An 18,247-nucleotide genomic window follows, 5' to 3' on the forward strand; every position below is an offset into this window, starting at 1 on the left:
TTCCTGTCCTACTGTGGCTGAGCTTAGTTAGAGTTAACAAAGTGTGAGCCATATAACTGTTGATTCAAGTGTTTAAGCTACTCTCTGGACTGCTTCTAAATCACAGTATGTGTTATATATGTACTTATTAGGGTGTTAACACTTCAAAAGGCATATTTAAACTCCAGTCACACAAAAAATGCATGTAAATAAGTGCTCACACATGACTTTCTAAGACACACCACAACAGAGTTCAAGTTGAATACATCATTGGGGGATGGAGGGCATAGGAACTTTGGATTTCTGTCCTTCCAGTCATTAAAGCCGGAGTAGGCAACTGTGGAAGAGTGGGGGGGGGGGCATTAGTCCTTGGTATGCTGTACCTCCCTCTTCCACCTTCCCGTCTGCACTCGCTCCCACAAAAAAGAAAGGTTTGCCCCAAAATGCCCTCTATAGCTGCATCCACACTGCAGAAATAATCAAGCTTGATACCACTTTAACTGCCATGGCTCAATGCTTTGGCATTCTGGGATTTGCCATTTTGTATGATATTTTAGCCTTCTCTGTGAGAGAGTTCTGATACCGCAATGAACTACAAATCCCAAGATTCCATGACATTGAGTCATGGCAGTTAGAGTGGTGTCGCGTTGCTTCATTTCGGTAATGTTGCAGCAGCCCTAGAAGCCATTTGGGGGCAAAAATATAATTAATCATCATCATCATCATTTTAAATTGCAAAAATTGAGGCTAGAGGGCCTCAAAACATGGAGGAAATGCCCCTATGGGGCATTTTGGAGCATTTTCTACAGGGTTTCAGATTTCTAATTTTAATCTCTCTCTTAAACTCTCAATATTTTTGCAGTGATGCTTTTGTAGGATTGTATAGAATGACTCCCAAGTAAGACAATGAATAAGTAGTTGTGTCTCATAGAGAGCCAGCATGGCATAGTGTTGGATCATGTCTCTGGAGACCAGGGTTCGATTCCCAGCTCAGCCATGAAACCCACTGGGTAACTTTGGGCAAGTCACATGCTCTCAGCCTTAGAGCAAGGCAATGGCAATCTTCCTCTGAACAAATCTTGCCAAGAAAACCCCATGATAGGTTCACCTTAGGGTTGCCATTAAGTTGGAAATGACTTGCAGACACACAACAATGACAACAAGTGCTTGTACTGTAATGGATGCAAGGATAATAATAATAATAAATTTTATTTATACCCCGCCCTTCCAAGAAATGATCAGGGCGGCTTACAGAATTATAAAAACATTACAATATAGATAAAATTCAATCAGCAATTAAAACCATTATTACAAAACAGGAACAGGAAAACGATAAATAAAAAATACATCTGACAGGGGCAATAGAAAAGTGCAGAAACAATCATCAATCCAGGGTCAAGGAAACAGGAAGGGGCAGGAAAAACAGACAAACAATTTAAGGTGGGAAGGCCAGCCGGAATAGATATGTTTTCAGCTGTTTTTTAAAAACATCTAACGAGGCGGCGGAGCGAAGCTCTGCAGGGAGCTTATTCCAAAGTACCGGGGCAGCAGTGGTAAAAGCCCTCTGTGAGGTCCGAGTCAAATTAGACCTAGGGACCTCCAACAATTTGGTCCCAGATGTTCTGAGTGTGCGGGGTGGATTGTGTGGGGAGAGGCGGTCCTCCAAGTACCCTGGGCCCAAGCCATTTAGGGCTTTATAGGTCAAAACCAACACCTTGTATTGAGCCCGAAAGCGAATAGGCAGCCAGTGAAGATCTTTTAAAATAGGTGTTATATGGTCCGACCTGGAACTACCAGTGACCAATCTGGCTGCCATATTCTGCACTAATTGCAGCTTCCGAGTTTGGTACAAGGGTTGCCCCATGTAGAGCGCATTGCAGAAATCCAATCGAGAGGTTACCAAAGCATGTACAACAGATTCTAGGTCCTTTCGGTCCAGGTAGGGACGCAGCTGGCGTATCAGCCGAAGCTGATAACAGGCACTCCTGACCGTCGCATCCACCTGAGAAGTCAGCTGGAGCGACGAATCAAGGAGTACTCCCAAGCTGCGCACCGAGTCCTTCAGGGGGAGCGTGACCCCGTTCAGGGCCGGGTGACAAATCTCACCACCAGGAACCGGGGAGCCTATCACCAGTACTTCCGTTTTCCCTGGATTCACACTGAGTTTGTTCTCCCTCATCCAGCCCATTACTGACGCCAAGCAGGCATCAAGAGGAGAGATGCCAACCTTAGTTACTGCATCAGTCGGAGACATAGAGAAAATTATCTGGGTGTCATCAGCGTACTGATAACACCGCGCCCCATGTCTCCGGATGATCTCTCCCAGCGGCTTCATGTAAATGTTGAATAGCATAGGGGACAAAATCGCTCCCTGAGGGACACCAGATGTCAGTGCCCTCCTATCGGAGCGACAGTCCCCCAGCTCCACCATCTGGGATCTACCCGAGAGGTAGGAACGGAACCACTGCAAAGCAGTGCCCCCAATTCCCAACTCCCTCAGGCGTCCCAGAAGGATACCATGGTCAATGGTATCGAAGGCCGCTGAGATGTCCAAAAGCACTAACAGGGACACGCTCCCCCTGTCCATGCCCAGACGGAGATCATCAACTAAGGCGACCATGGCAGTCTCAACTCCATAGCCCGCCCGGAAGCCAGTTTGAAATGGGTCCAGAAAATCGGTGTCGTCCAAGATCGACTGAAGCTGGAGGGCGACTGCTCTCTCGATCACCTTCCCTAAAAAAGGTAGCAGCGAGATTGGTCTATAATTATTATGAAGCAGGGGGTCTAAGGAGGGCTTCTTTAGCAGGGGTTTAACCACTGCTGATTTTAATTTAGATGGAAACTGGCCCTCACTTAGAGATGTATTAATTATGTGGTGCAACATTAGTCGCAGGATATTTTCTATAAGATTAAATATTATGTTAATTGATTTAACTTTTCATTCTTTTGTAAAGAACTGTGTTAGGGTTCATTAACCACTGTGCTTCAGAGCAGACTAATGCAAAGTAAAGAAGCACAGTGTAGAATAGGCAAAATGGAGTCTTTAGCCAGTGGCTGCATCTACACTTCAGAATTAATACAGTTTGACACCACTTTAACTGCCATGGCTCAATGCTATGGAATTCTTGGGTGTGTAGTTTGGTGAGATATTTAGCCTTCTCTGTCAGAGAGCTCTGGAGCCACAGAAAACTACGGCGGGGTACAGACCGCCGCTTTGCAGCGGTCTGGCACCGCCGCCAGAAGGTCCGCGGGGGAGCCGGAGCCTTCAAACGGCCCGACTCCCGCGCGGACCGAAAAAAGAAGCTCCAAAATGGAGCTTCTTTTTGCGTCGCGTTTGCGACGTAGCGAGGCGCCAGGGGCGCGCTCGCTACGTCAGCAGCGGCGCGACGCGTCTGGACGCTGTGCGTCCGATGCGTAAAGATGGCGGCGCCCATGTAGAAGGGGCGCCGCCATCTTGTACGGACGGAGTCCGTACTAGACCATGGGGCGTCTAAAAGAGACGCCCCTTTTTTAAAATGGGACGTCCGGAGGACGTCCCAAATGTCCGTGTAGAAAGCCCCTACAAATCCTAGGAGTCTATAGCATTGAGCCATGGCATTAAAATGGTGTCAAACCACATTAATTCTGCAGTGTGGCAGCAGCCCTTGCGAAGGGCTAGTGGGATTTGTGGATAGCCTGTACATTGCAGCAGCTTCTCAGAGATAAGGTTTCAGCCATGGACTAACTCTGCCTTCCCTCTGTCCAGGCCAACTATTAGGCCCTTCTGGGCAGAAAGTAGCATAAGAGGGCTTCTTGCTCCAACTGAATCTTGTTTGAGCAGCAAGATCTTTCTGAACTCTGGCATTTTCTAGTATTCTCTATATATCCTCAGTTGCCCACTACCTGGTCAGTCTTCTGGTTCTTACTTGTTCTTCATTCCAGAATAGTGTCTTGTCTCTGAGTTCTTGACATCTGTTTCACCTCAGCTGTTGCCTGTGGAAATCTTGCCATACAAACAGAGGTGTTACAAATACACATTAAATCAATACAAACTTTGTAGCCTTATACTGCACAAGAAACCTGATTGCTCAAGGGTGTAATATAGGGTTTATAAATTACTTAAGGGTGGAAACCTATTCTGTACCTAGGAGTGAGCCCCAATGAATGCATGCGAACTTACTTCCGAGTAAATACGCATAGTTTAAAAACACACACAAGATCTCAGATTACACATATAAAATGTATTAGAAAAGGATCTAAATGAAGCATTGCTGGACAAAATAATTTTCCCAGCAAACCACTATGATTTTTCCTCTTTTATGCAGGAGTCCAAGTAAATGTTAAAGCTATATTTAAACGTACTTAGAGAGAGATGAGAAACTGTCAGAACAGAGAAAATTCAAATACAGTCTTGGAATTGTACATTTTAAGAGTGATATAACTCATGCCATTATATATGTTTGACACAATTTGTATGAGTTAAGAAGGATAGACTGTCAACATAAACCCTAAATGGATTGGCCTTTGTTGCTTTAAATCAAGATTCTTCACATTACTTAAACATGGTTTCTGTGCTTAATATTCAGAATGACAGTATACATAACATTTGGATGGGAAAAAATAGAAATTCATCCTGTTAGAACTCAAATTTTAAAGCTGCACGACACGAGGAACCTAATTTTATTTTGTTGAGGGGGTGGGAATGAATTCTCCAACTCCGGAGTAATTTTAATATTACAGAGAGGTTCATAATTCAGGAGCTGTTTAGTTCCTACCTTATTTATAAGACTGCAGCTCTATGCATACTTTATTGAAAGTGAGTTCCATTGAACTTAGCAGGCTTATGCCCAAGTAAATATACATAGGATTGGGCCACACGACTCTGATCTTCACATTAAACCAGACTCCAATGCACATAGCTCAATCATTTTTTAAAGGAAAAAATAATAAGTGCTTCAAATATGTGGAATGGGAGAGGGGAATTAAATACTTTAATTAAATCCATAATACCCACCACTGAATCTGTCTGCTTTTAGCTAAACCATGGTCTTCTTGTAGCTATAGGAGGACAGCAACTAAAGGGCTGCTGAACATAGTAAGCAGGCCATGCTCTCTTCTCTTCCAACCCTAATGCTAGCACGGTTTTTATTTCAAATAAGTAAGAATATGTGCTAATTGACACTGAAATTTATTAATTAAGATCAGTTATCATGAATACTCCCAAACTCAGATATGCCACAAAAAATGATGATGATGATGATGATGACGACGACGACGACAATGGTATCTTCATATTATATCTGTACAGTGTGCCCTTAATATCCTCTGTGGTTGAGTTACAGCATCTTCTCATGAATTCCAAAATCAGTGGCTGCTCAAGTCCCATTATATACAATAGCATAGTAAAGTGGCATTCCTTACAAAAATGGCAAAATCAAGTTTTTGGGAATTAAAAAAAAAATTCAAGTTGCGAATGGTGGAATCCACGGATGCAGAATCCGTGGATACAGAGGGCCGACTGTATACACAGTCCCATGACATTCTTGCAAACAAGCTTGTAAAATGTGGGCTAGACAAAGTAACTGTTACATGGATTTGTAACTGGTTGACCGGCCGAACCCAAAGGGTGCTCAACAATGACACCTTTTCATCCTGGAGAGAAGTGACCAGTGGGGTCCCACAGGGCTCTGTCCTGGGCCCAGTGCTATTCAACATCTTTATCAATGACTTGGAGGACAGAATTGGGGGCATACTTATCAAATTTGCAGACCAAATTAGGAGGAATAGCTAATACTCCAGAGGAGAGGATCAAAATTCAAAATGACCTGAATAGACTGGAAAGCTGGGCCAAAGCTATCAAAATGAAATTCCACACAGAGAAATGTAAGGTACTGCACTTAGGGCAGAAAAATGAAATGCACAGATATAGGATGGGGGACACCTGGCTGAACGAGACTACACGTGAAAGGGATCTAGGAGTGCAAGTAGACCACAAGTTCAACATGAGTCAACAGTGTGATGTGGCAGCTAAAAAGGCCAATGCAATTTTAGGCTGCATCAATAAAAGTATAGTGTCTAGATCAAGAGAAGTAATAGTGCCACTATATTCTGCTTTGGTCAGGCCTCAACTGGAATATTGTGTCCAGTTCTGGGCACCACAATTTAAAAAGGACATTGAGAAACTGGAGCGTGTCCAAAGGAAGGCGGCTAAAATGGTGAAGTGTCTGGAAACCATGCTCTATGAGGAATGACTTAGGGAGCTGGGGATATTTAGCGTGGAGAAGAGAAGGTTAAGGGGTGATATGACAGCCCTGTTTAAATACTTGAAGGGATGTCATATTGAAGAGGGAGCTAGTTTGTTTTCTGCTGCTCCAGAGACTAGGACCCGGAACAATGGATACAAGCTACAGGAAAAGAGATTCCACCTCAACATCAGGAGGAACATCCTGACAGTAAGGGCTGTTCGACAGTGGAACACACTCCCTCGGAGTGTGGTGGAGTCTCCTTCATTAGAGATCTTTAAGCAGGGGGTTGGACTGGATGGTCCTTGTGGTCTCTTCCAACTCTACAATTCTATTATTCTATGAAACATAAGAATAAACTTAATTCAACCTGATGGTATTTATTTTATGCATGCAAAAGATCTGGCTATGCAGTTGCGATCCTAAGATATTTTGAGGTGGATGGCCAGAAGGTGCTATTGTGTTTTTGCTTTAAGTAAGTAAGTACGTAAGCACATTTCTTTGTGTAGCTTAAGACATTACCAAAACAAAACAAAACAAAACAAAACAAAACCAAGTAAAACATAAAAATCAGATACATTACAAATACATTACATTACATCACAAAGCTAAACCCATCCAAAAACATCATTCTTATAGGCTCAAATTCAACCAAATAAAAGATCAGATATATTACAAATACAGTACAGAGCTAAAATCATCTAAAAATTTGTATAGGCTCAAATCACTCCTAAAACCTAATTGTCATCATTCCTGAACTTCTTCATTCAAATTGATGCTTTAAAAGTAAAACAGGCCATCTTTAAGAAGTATATGGTACAGTATCTCCTAGTTAAAAAAAAAGATCAAATATGAATCGTGGGGCCATTCACACTACCATATACCCCGAATTTCACCCCAGATTAAAAGTGGGTTGTTCCCACTGGCGCCAGAGTTTGTGCACCTGGATCAGGGCTTTGCACACCCAATCCAGGGCAAATCCCCCTCAGCGTGGGTTTTCTGAAAGCAGGGTATTCTCCGCTTCTTTTCAGAAAATCCGGTGCAAGTGAATGTGAACATGGCTCTGATCATGATCAGATCAAGTTCAGGGGAGGGATCAAGGTCAGAGGGTGGGCTGTAGGAGGAACATGCCTCCCATCTCACACCGGCTGCTTTGGAAGTGGCATTTTTTTAAAAAAAAATGTGCGTGTGACAGAATGTGTGAATGCTTGTGCTACACATACACACATTGTACATGCATATTGTGCTACATATATGTGATCGGAGATGACATTGGGTTGGAAAATGGATGCAACAGGGCAAGGGGATCCAAAAGAGGAGGGAAGGAGAGATGGCATTGGGGTGCAAAATGGAGGCAGAGCCTGAAGAGGAGAGAAGGAGAGATGGCACTGGGGTGCAAAATGGAGGCAGAGCCCAAAGAGGAGGGAAGGAAAGATGGCATTGGGGTGCAAAATGGAGGCAGAGCCTGAAGAGAAGGGAAGGAAAGATGGCATTGGGGTGCAAAACGGAGGCAGAGCCCAAAGAGGAGGGAAGGAGAGATGGCATTGGGGTGCGGGCAGAGCAACATTTCCCTTTCCTTTGCTTGCTCCTGCCATGGCCACCAAGACGTTTGGGGATTTAGGGCAACTAAAATAAAAGCAGAGGGCTTCTGGCTCTGCTGTCCCCTGGGAGGATGTTTTGGGGTTACTCCTGGGCATAGAGGAGCTGGAATGGAGGACCTCAATGGAGGACGTTTTGGAATTCCTTTTGGACATAAAGCTGAGGGCCTCTGTTCACCCACATAGAAAGGTGAGTTTGGGGGGGGGGTAATTTGACAATTTAACAGAATATGTGAACGTTGCTGCTAGGTTTTTAAAAGGGGGTGGGGAAGCACTCATGCCATTGATGAATAGCTGCATGACACATCACCATTGACATCATTTGATTGACAGCAAGGAGGCTCCATCTTCAATCACTACTTTGTGAAGTGTGAACATCAGTGGGGTAAATTGCGCCAGAGAGGTTTGATCAGGGTAAAGGTAGTAGGAACATCATTCCGGACAGATTTGGTCTAGGGATTACTGGATCTGCCTGGATCGATCCAGGGAAAACGCACCAGTGTGAAAGGTGCCCAGGTCTGTTAGACACAAGTCCTAGGTCTTCAAATTAAGGCACCTCTGATATCTTTATAAATTGGCCATACAAGTATGTACAGTCAGATCTTTGTATCTATGGGAGATCCATTCCAGCCAATCTGTGGATATGAAAAAGTGCAGGACCTCAAGTCCCATTGTCCCTAATGGCAGTGCAACATGTATTTGGCTACTAGTGCGGCTGTGTGCACATGCCACTATTGGGGACAACAGGGCTTGCCATCAATTGATGCTTATATCTGCAGATGGCAAGACCACAGACAGCGAGGCTCCACTGTAATGGATTAGATCTTCAAGTATATTGGATCCACATGTGCAAACTCTTTCTTCCCAAGTAACCAGTTGATAACGCCTGTGAAATACAGGTGTATCTGCACTTAAAATTAGTTATGCTGTTTAAATATTGTGGGTAGGGTGCCTGACATACCAAGATGCACATTTCAATAATCTGGCAGAAATACAGTCTGTTTGGACGTCATGTTTTTAAAATATGAGAATTTAGATACTTTATGCTCTCTCAAAGTTTAAGGTGCACAAAGAGTCTCTTGAGAGCACGTACAAATCAATAAGTTGCAAAACTTCTTTGTTCCAAGATGGAATTGTTTTGTTATCACAGTTCAACATTTCTATAAAAGCAGTGTTCCTATTCTTTTATTAAGTTTCAGCCAGTGTTTAATGGCATGTATATGTACTATATAGCCTTCAAAGTGAAAAGGCCTGCTTCTAGCCAAAGGATAGAGGTCTCAGTTCCTTTGAGCAGTCCTAAATCACTCATACTGTAAATAATTGTACTGGGCTATTTCCAAATATATAAAGAGATATTCCACCACCACCATCAGAGACAACACAGAGAGGAAAAGCAAGAGAGGTTTAATGGTGGGTGGTGATATCACCCAACAATATTCAGTGCATGAAGCAGAGAAATTGCAAGGTAAAAGCAAGGTATGGAAATATTTCTACCTGGACGTTTCTACCTGAACGTCAATCTTGAATAAATCCCATATGTTTATGAAGCTGAGATTGTGCACCACTGTGTCCTCCCCAGCCTGCCACCCCCAATGAAAAAGGTAGCAAGAAAGTTGAGAATGTATGTTCAAACTTATTTCTCTTCTTATTAAGTATGGGACATTTAAATCCATGCCCACGTGCACATAAATCCCAAAGCAAACAGAGACTATTGTGGCTGGGAGAAAGTAACAGCCCTGCGGTTTGGTAGAATGCTGCAGTTCGAGGTCTGAATGGATTACAAAAATGTGGCTGTGCTCTCCAGAGGTATTGCTGCAAAAAAATAGCAAAAACAAAACAACTACAGAATATTCTTTCTGCAAAATTGGGGTTGGGGTGATGCTAAGAGTAGCTTACCAGTAAATAATCCTTGATTATTTTTCCATGGCTGTTATTCCCTGAGAAAGTGTTTATGGCAAACCTATGGCATAGTTCACTTCCCCCCACCCATTGGGCATGAGTGGAAGGGACATGTTTCCCTTCTTCTTAGTTCTGATAACTCCAGCTTGAATATCCAAAAGGGATATCCCAAGGTTTTCTAATACAGTAATTTGAAGAAACACCCCCATAAATCAGTAAATCTGTCTGAGAAAACAAATAGATGCAAGTAGTCACAAAACTTGGTAATACTGTAGCAGTTCAGACAGACAGGTTATTTTCAAAGACAGAGGCACACTTTAATAAAACCACTTATGTTTTAATTGACGATTCCTGACAATTCAACTTAAGACTTTCTGTGTATGGGTTTTCTCATATTCCTCTAACTTCAGATAACTTTGTGGGGAGGAAAGGTTACCAGCATTTAAAAGTAACAGTTATAAATACTGTAACTACGCATAGGTTTTTTGCTCTTATTGTTGTTGTGTGCCTTCAAGTAGTTTCCGAGTTATGACCACCCTAAGGTGGACCTATCAGAGGGTTTTCTTGGCAAGATTTGTTTAGAGGGAAGTTGCCTTTGCCTTCCTCTGAGGCTGAGAGAATGTGACTTGCCTAAGGTCATCCAGTGAGTTTCCATGGCTGAGCGGAGATTCAAACCCTGGTCTCCAGAGTCACAGTCCAGTGCTCAAACTATTACATCACTCTCGCTCTAGCTACAGATAAATAATTCCTTTTTCCAATAATAAAAGTATACATGGATTACAATATCATGGGACACGTGAATTTAGTAAATGATGGATAAATGACAAGTTAAATCTAGGTTAATTCTAGCTAATTATTTTTAGTTTTTATAGTTATGCAGCATGTCCCTACTGTGGTGGAGGAGGTGAAGTGCTGGCTTCTATCATATTACGTGCTGGTTGCTTGTGCTCTGTTGTAGGTGTTGAGACAACAACAAGGTGGACAGGAAGAGCATGGACTTTGCACCACAGGCCAGCAGCTTGTAGCATTCAGATATGTGGGTTCCTCTAATGAAGTAATTGTTTTATTTATATTCAGCTAATGAGAAAAGTAAATAGATTCTTTTAAAATCTAACTACCAATAACTAACTGTAACTATAGCAACAGCAAGTACATTTCTATTCCACTTGTCAGTGAACTCAGCACTCGCTAAGCTATATACAATGTATAAGCCAATTGCCCCCAACAAGCTGGGTACTCATTTTATCAGCCTATGAAAGGATGGAAGGCTGAGTGACTCTAGTTGTGAGGAACTCACAACCTTGTGACTGTGAATGGCTGCAATACTGGCATGTAACCACTGCACCACAAGGGCTCCAATTTTTGATGTAACATCCTATTTTGATGATGTAACTATTTTCAATGTAACATTCCCAGCTCTGCTTCTGACATCTAGAACTTATCCTGGCCTACAAAGTCCATTTCTGTGCACATAATTCTTGCAGGAGCCGCTACCTTTAGATGCTTGAGACTGTATGACTTTATGTTTTATAATATGCTGCTTTAAGCAGAAAAGTGGAAGGAAGGAAGGACAGATACAAGTGAACCGGAAAGATAACTTTCTAAAATATTTCTCTCTCTCCCAACAAAATTATATAGACTGTGTTGCATGGGGATTCACTGTATTTATTAAGGCCCCATACAGACAGGCCAAAATAAAGCTGCTTCGGGTCACTTTGGAGGTATGCTGTTTAAATGCTGCATGTGTCCTAAGAGTCTAGAAGCTGTGCCAAAGCTGCGCTCTGGTCCTTAGGACTGGATCGTGGCTTTGGCATGGCTTTTGGATTCTTAGTATGCATGCATCATTTAAACAGCATACCTCCAAAGTGACCCAAAGCAGCTTTATTTTGGCCTGTCTGTATGGGGCCTAAATAATGAAGGAAATATTCACTAGTCTTGATCAAAAGAGATTTCACCAATTCTTACTTCACAATGTTCACATGGAAAACAGATGCCAGCACTAAGCCCTGGCACAAATCAAGCCCTGATTGATACCCATAAGACAATTTTACTGCTCTCAAACTGTTATATCATTTGTGTAACAGCTGTAAAATGACGCTGTAACAAAAATGCTGTCGTTCCACTTGTCAGTGGAATGCATTTTGTTTGGACAGCTAAGGGAACAAAGTAAATGGAAGTTACAAAATGTACCCTCACATTTTGTATTTTCTGTTACTAGTTTTAGATTTTCAATATTTTCCCAACAAGAACAAAATAGGTGTGATTTAAAACACACACAGACACACACACACACTTCATTCATTGAAATGCATGAATGTTTTTAATATTTTCCTGCTCTCTGTTAATTTAAGAATCAACTTCTACAATCTGAAGCACTGAAATATATATGTGTCTTCAAACACTTGCATGTAAATCCAATATAAGGGAATACAAACATTTTCATCCATTAATGGATTATTCATTATCTTACATCATTTATTTGTCACATATTCCTTAAGACCAGAGCAACTTCTTCTGTTGGCAGAGCTGCATGAAACGTTTTCTACCATAGAGCAGTATCAGACAGGTATACACTGGATTGAATTTTAAAACTGCAGACAATAGCAACTTTTATGAAACTGCTGGAAGTTAACAATAGTCAGTTCTTCGGAAAACCAACTTGCTAATGTGGATCATCAGAAAAAAACTCAGCATTGGTTGTGTGCAAATACACATTTGACAGAATGATAGCACAATACACTGGGTTTAGAGCCCGGCCTATTGATTCCTAAGAGCTTTATGGTTTTCTCTTCAGCGCATACCCTTGCATTAATGTTTATTTTGAATTGCAGTTTTTAAGAGAAAAGTTTTAGCAGAACATTCCTCAAATGAATTAGTAAGTCAGCCAAATACCATGCAGATGCCTTGTGACTGCAGAGCAGCAGATTCCCTCCAGATGGAAAACCTCAGACATTTCACACCTGATATGGAGTGATTTTGGCACGCCTTCATATAATGTACTTTTCAGTAAATTAATTGCTACCAAGTTGATAGCCAGCAGGGGTGGGGCGGCGGGTGCTGCACTTTTCCAGATGAAGGGACATGGGAGGGTGTTTTTCTAGATCAATAAGTACATATTTAAAAAATTGATCAGCTCCCTCCTCCTCAACTTGGGGCTGTCTTTATTTGCAAATGGTGAGGTGCATCCATTGCATAAGAAAACTTTCCACGTTCTGTGCCAAGGTTTTACCTCTCATCTCCAAAAAATAAAGTACAAATTCATGGGGTGCAGGAGGAGGACATTAGAATGGATGTGGTACTTTTTACTGTTGTGTGTTTACATTGCTTTTGTTTATCTGTGCTTTGATATTATAGATTCATTAATTATTTTATTGTAACTTTTAACATTAGTTTTTAATCTGTACCAATTTGTAATCTTTTGTGAGCTGCCTTGAGTCTTGTTTTGGGGAAAAGGACAGATTATAAACTGCTGAATAAATAAAATGGTTTCTTAACATAACTTTTTCAACCCATTTGTTGATAGCCCTATAAGTTGCAGGGGAAAGGCAAGATAAAGTAGAGGTTTACAGAAGTTTAGCAATTATTGCTCTGAGAAGTCAAGAAAGATTTTTACATACATGCTGTGTCTCATTACAAAGTAAACCTATTTCTTCTGAATCAAACAGATGCTTTGTATTCATAGGGTGGACATCTGTCTGGGTTACTCATGACATTGGGATTTACTGTAAGACAATATCTTAGAAAGAACTACCTTTCTGCTGATCTAATCTGTATAGCTAAGGCAGAGAGAGAAAGAAACTCTGTAAATGCACAAGAGCTGTCTATATGTTTCAAGTCTAGGCTGGTGCACTGAAAACAAATCATAAGCCAGAGTTCTGGCTTAAATCATCCTTTGAGAAAGTGTAGGCTAAAATCTTGGACATCGCTGTGAAGTTTACATTTGAGCCAAAACCTGAAGCCCTAAATGCATTGCTTCCCATCTTAAAGTTGTCATGGCCTAGCCAGGACCACACACTCTGCATCAGGAGAATAAAATTATAACTCGGCCTCCTGCCTCTGCTCACAGAGGACATCTAAAGTATGGAAGTAATTGATATATGGGCAATGGAATACTCTATGTCCATGTGTGCACATATTGATAGATCCCAGAAAAGCTTTATGTATATATGTATGTATTTTTATTGCAGCTTCCAGGTGGTATGGCTGGTGGCCATGTTGACTTGGGAATTTTGGGAGCTTTTGCCCACATATGTCATCTGCAAACATATCAGACTCCCCAGTTGTATCTCCACCACATGAGACAAATATGGGAGTAGGTTGCAGTATTTGGTGCTGCAGTTCTAGGTATTTAAAAAAAAACCAAGTGGTTTCTCTATTGTTCCACACTATATTCTGGCAATTCCTGATATCAGCTGCAACATTTTATTCCCAAATTTAAGTAATTATCTTTTAAAATTCTGGGACATATCAGAATATTGTGTTCACTTATCTTCTCCTTTTTTCTTTAAAAATTATAGTTAGTGCAATTTCAGTTTTGCTCTATAATTATAAAAACATTAATAAATTTGCCCTTCTTGTTCCATTTAGAATTAGAGATTAGTTCTGAAGTGCTTTGCATGAAAGGAGCAAGTAACTGATGGTAGACAGTTTGTAAAACATCTGTCTACATTTGTAAAACGTCTACTGCAACACAAAGAAACCAAATGCAAAAGGATCTTATAGCACCTTCAAGACTAACTGTGAAAGAAGTTGTGGCATCACAAGCTTTCACAGATTCAGGCTACTTCCTCAGATGCATGGACAAACAAATGCATGGATGAAACAAAGTCTTTTGTGACTTTGTAAGGATCATTATGCCAAACCCTGGTGTATCTAGAGAGCTCTCAAGGCTACACATTGCTCAGATGAAAACATCTGCCACCAGAATGCAGATTGAGTAAAAACTAGTGAAAGTATCCTTTGCAAAGCAAGTTGCATAACCGCTGTGGAGAATGAAGGATTAAACACTTTCCCTTCCCCAGTGGGTAAACAGCAACACCCTAGACTGGCATGCTGGGACACAGAGTCCAGTCACATGGCCCAGCTGGAGTTCTCAGCTCAGTGCCAAGAAATGATGGAAAAAGCCCTCTACAACAGCAGGGAGCTTTGCTCCTTTCTCATTTCATAAACATCAGTCAGACAGTAGCTTGACAACCAGCATTACTTTTCATGCAAGTTCTCTTTTCTGCATAAGACTTGCATGTTTGCTGACTTGTTCTCATACATGTGCTTTTCATAGCTTTGCACATTAAAATAGCAATATATTATCTTTCATGTGATCCATACCCAGAACGATATGTGAACGTGCCCACATCTTGATGCCCTATTTACACCCAAAGACAAGGATAAAGAGAGGCTATTGGTTTAACCTCATATAGAATTGCTACCACACAGCAACCCTCTAGGTGCAGAACACTTGAGAGGTCCGACTGTATAACCTCCAACATTTCACAGATGAAAACCAGAACACGTATAGCCAAGCAACATCAGAATGTAGTCAAAACAGCAAAAGTTATTAATGAGAAAGAATAGACAAGCTAGGAAAGGCTGCAGCAGTTTGCTTTTGCTTGAGTCTACTGGGAAGGGTACAATTCTCTTCCTTTGCTGAATCAATTGAGTGCAAACTCATTTTTTACTTTGGACTCTTTGCAACAGTGGAAATAAGCTGAAGACAAAGGAGGAAAGCAGGAGGAGGAGAGAGAAACTGGGACATTCGAAAAGAAACTGAAAAAAGTAGGGCAACAGAGGATTACTCAGGACTGTTGCGGCCAAACAGCTGTTCCTGGCAGTTGGGCCCTTGCTCCTGCCAAAAATTTGTTGACAAGTGAAGTCCCATGTTCAGTTTACCTGTCAAGGATATTAGAAGGGGTGAGGGGGTGACTTTGAGCTGGCTTAGCCCAGGAGCCATCTCACCTGTCTCCTGCCCAGGTAATGGTGGGCCAACATGACCTTGGTGGGTCAGGCAGACTTTGTACACACATACACTATATTCCCCAGCAGGTGGGTGATTAGGCAATAGGTGATTGACCAATGGCTGTTCCTTGTCCTATGCTACATCAAATCATATTGCTTTAATCAACAAAAGGGGTGGCCCATTTTATGCATAATTTTTCCCAGAAGCCAAGATAAAGGCACTGGGCTATTCAGCCTATTTCTACTTTGACGTGGAACTAAGTGGACAATGTTAAGATATCTTTGAAGGGAATACACAGGCAAGAAGGAGAGCACCAGTTTGGTTAAGTGGAAGTAGACAAAAGGTGCACCTACACTGTAAAAATAATGCCATTTGACACCACTTTAAATGCCATTTATATACTGATATAGACCAACATGGCTATGTTATTGAATTAGTAAGATCATATTTAATGCTTATAAATTGGGCTCATTTTGCATTGTCATTTGTAAGAAATTTGGCTGCTATTCCCTATATTTGGCACTTTTGAGGAACTGAGTGCTGCTTATATCATTTAAATTTGAATAAATCTGAGAGCTGTATCTGGCTGTAGTTGATATAATTTAACATCTGATAAATGATTACAGTTGTTACAGTGCTGTTCTTGTTTTGGAAACTACTTGGAATACACTTAAGTGAATGAAGGACTGAAGACATTCATAACCAGAGGGCAATTACTTTTGTCTAATATCTTGGTAAAAAGAATTGCTCCATGGAATTGCTCCATTCTAAATAAAGAACATATTCTATTTATTTTAAATAAATAACAGATTGAAAAGAAAGAAGCACTGTGCCTCTGAGGCCACGTGTTGCTCCAGGGACAGTGATAATCTAGGAGTATCCCCAGGGTATAAATCTGATCATCAAAGGTCACTCATGGGTTTGGATTGTGATGTAGTAATAAGACATCCAGTGTAGCATGTTAGTCATCTAATCCAGGTGAGCCAGTGAATGTCACTGCCTTACCTGGATTAGAGGGCTTTTTCATTTGCCGCTCCCAAACTATGGAATGGCCTGTCAGAAGAGATCCGACACATTACCAATCTTGATGACTTTAAAAAGGCTATCAAGACAGATCTTTTCCAACAGGCCTTCCCTGAATAATTCACTCGATTACCCCACTGATATAGACCATCTTACTGATTAACCCAAGATCTCCTATCTTCCTGTCTCTGATTGTTTTAATTGATTGTTTTAGTGATCTAAATTACGTATATTTTGTTGTTGCATTGGAATTGTTATATTGTTGGGTAGGGAGGGAGGGAAAATGGGACTTATTTTATATTGTATAAATTTTATTATTGTTGTAAGCCGCCTCGATCCTGTTGAAGAGGCGAGATAGAAATATTATTTATTTATTTATTTATTTATTTATTTATTTATTTATTTATTATGTTCTGAATCACTTCCTGGCCTGAATGTCCTGAATAAGAACCAACAAATAAACTCAATCCAAATAAGATGGCACTATATAGCTTATATTCTATATGGTCCTTTCAGCAGATGCAGTGGCATCATTAGTTGTGGTGCGGGATGGTGGTGGACCACACTGGGTGACACTGCAGAAGGGGTGACACTCAGTCAACCCCCCACAGTCCATCCCCCCACTCTGTCACCTGCACATGCACCACTCCATCACCCCATGCATGCCTGCTGCTGCATCACCCCCCACATGCATCGTTCTGTCACCTACTCACATGCTGCTCCATCCACCTTTCATGCGCACTCTGTCCCTCAAGTGCCATCCTGTTCTTTTCCTTATCAGGAAAAGGATAGGTCAGCACAGGGAGAGGGAGAGTGTGCTGAAATTCCACCAACCTGCCCCTGGAAGCCCTGCCCCTTACACTTAGTAACACCTGGTGCAAGAACACCACTGAGCAGATGCTCCATCAAGCTTCTCTCTCTAGGCTGGCCCTACCGTTCCAACCCTCATTCTTTTAAAAATTTCTTTAAAACATCACATCTTATCAAATTTTCACTTTAACCACATGAAACGATGTACATGTAAACACATTTGGAATGTACATATAATATGGTCATTTAAGGGTATTACTTCAATTTTGCTATTACCATTGGATTCAGTGATATATGGGAATTACAATTTATGAGTAACATTAGGACAAAAAAAAACATTACTAAGGATTCTGAATGGTGTGGTACAGTGAGGAGGTCAGTGGAGGAGTGTTACCTTGAATTACCTCATTGGGTGATGTCAACTCTAGTCACACCACTGATATTACTATTCTATTCATGGTTTTGGTATTTGTGAAGATTAGTGAGGAGGAGGAGAATGGAGAAGATCTGAACTGGGTTTTAGGGTGGTGAGAGTAAGCAATATGTTCAAGAAGAAGTGCCACTTTGTTTGGAACTGAGGCTTTACAGGGCATTATGTGTGGAATTGGTATAAGATTTATTATATTTGTTATTCAACCATTGTTTACTAGCTTCCCCCCACTTTCAGCTATGGCTGCATCCGCACTGCAGAATAGTTTGGCACTACTTTAACTCCCCTGGCACCATGCTATGGAATTCTGGGATTTGTAGTTTTATGAGACATT

The sequence above is a fragment of the Sceloporus occidentalis genome, unplaced genomic scaffold, assembly GCF_023333645.1.
Source record: "Sceloporus occidentalis isolate IW3139 unplaced genomic scaffold, rSceOcc1.0.p SCAF_1, whole genome shotgun sequence".
Taxonomy (NCBI): domain Eukaryota; kingdom Metazoa; phylum Chordata; class Lepidosauria; order Squamata; family Phrynosomatidae; genus Sceloporus; species Sceloporus occidentalis.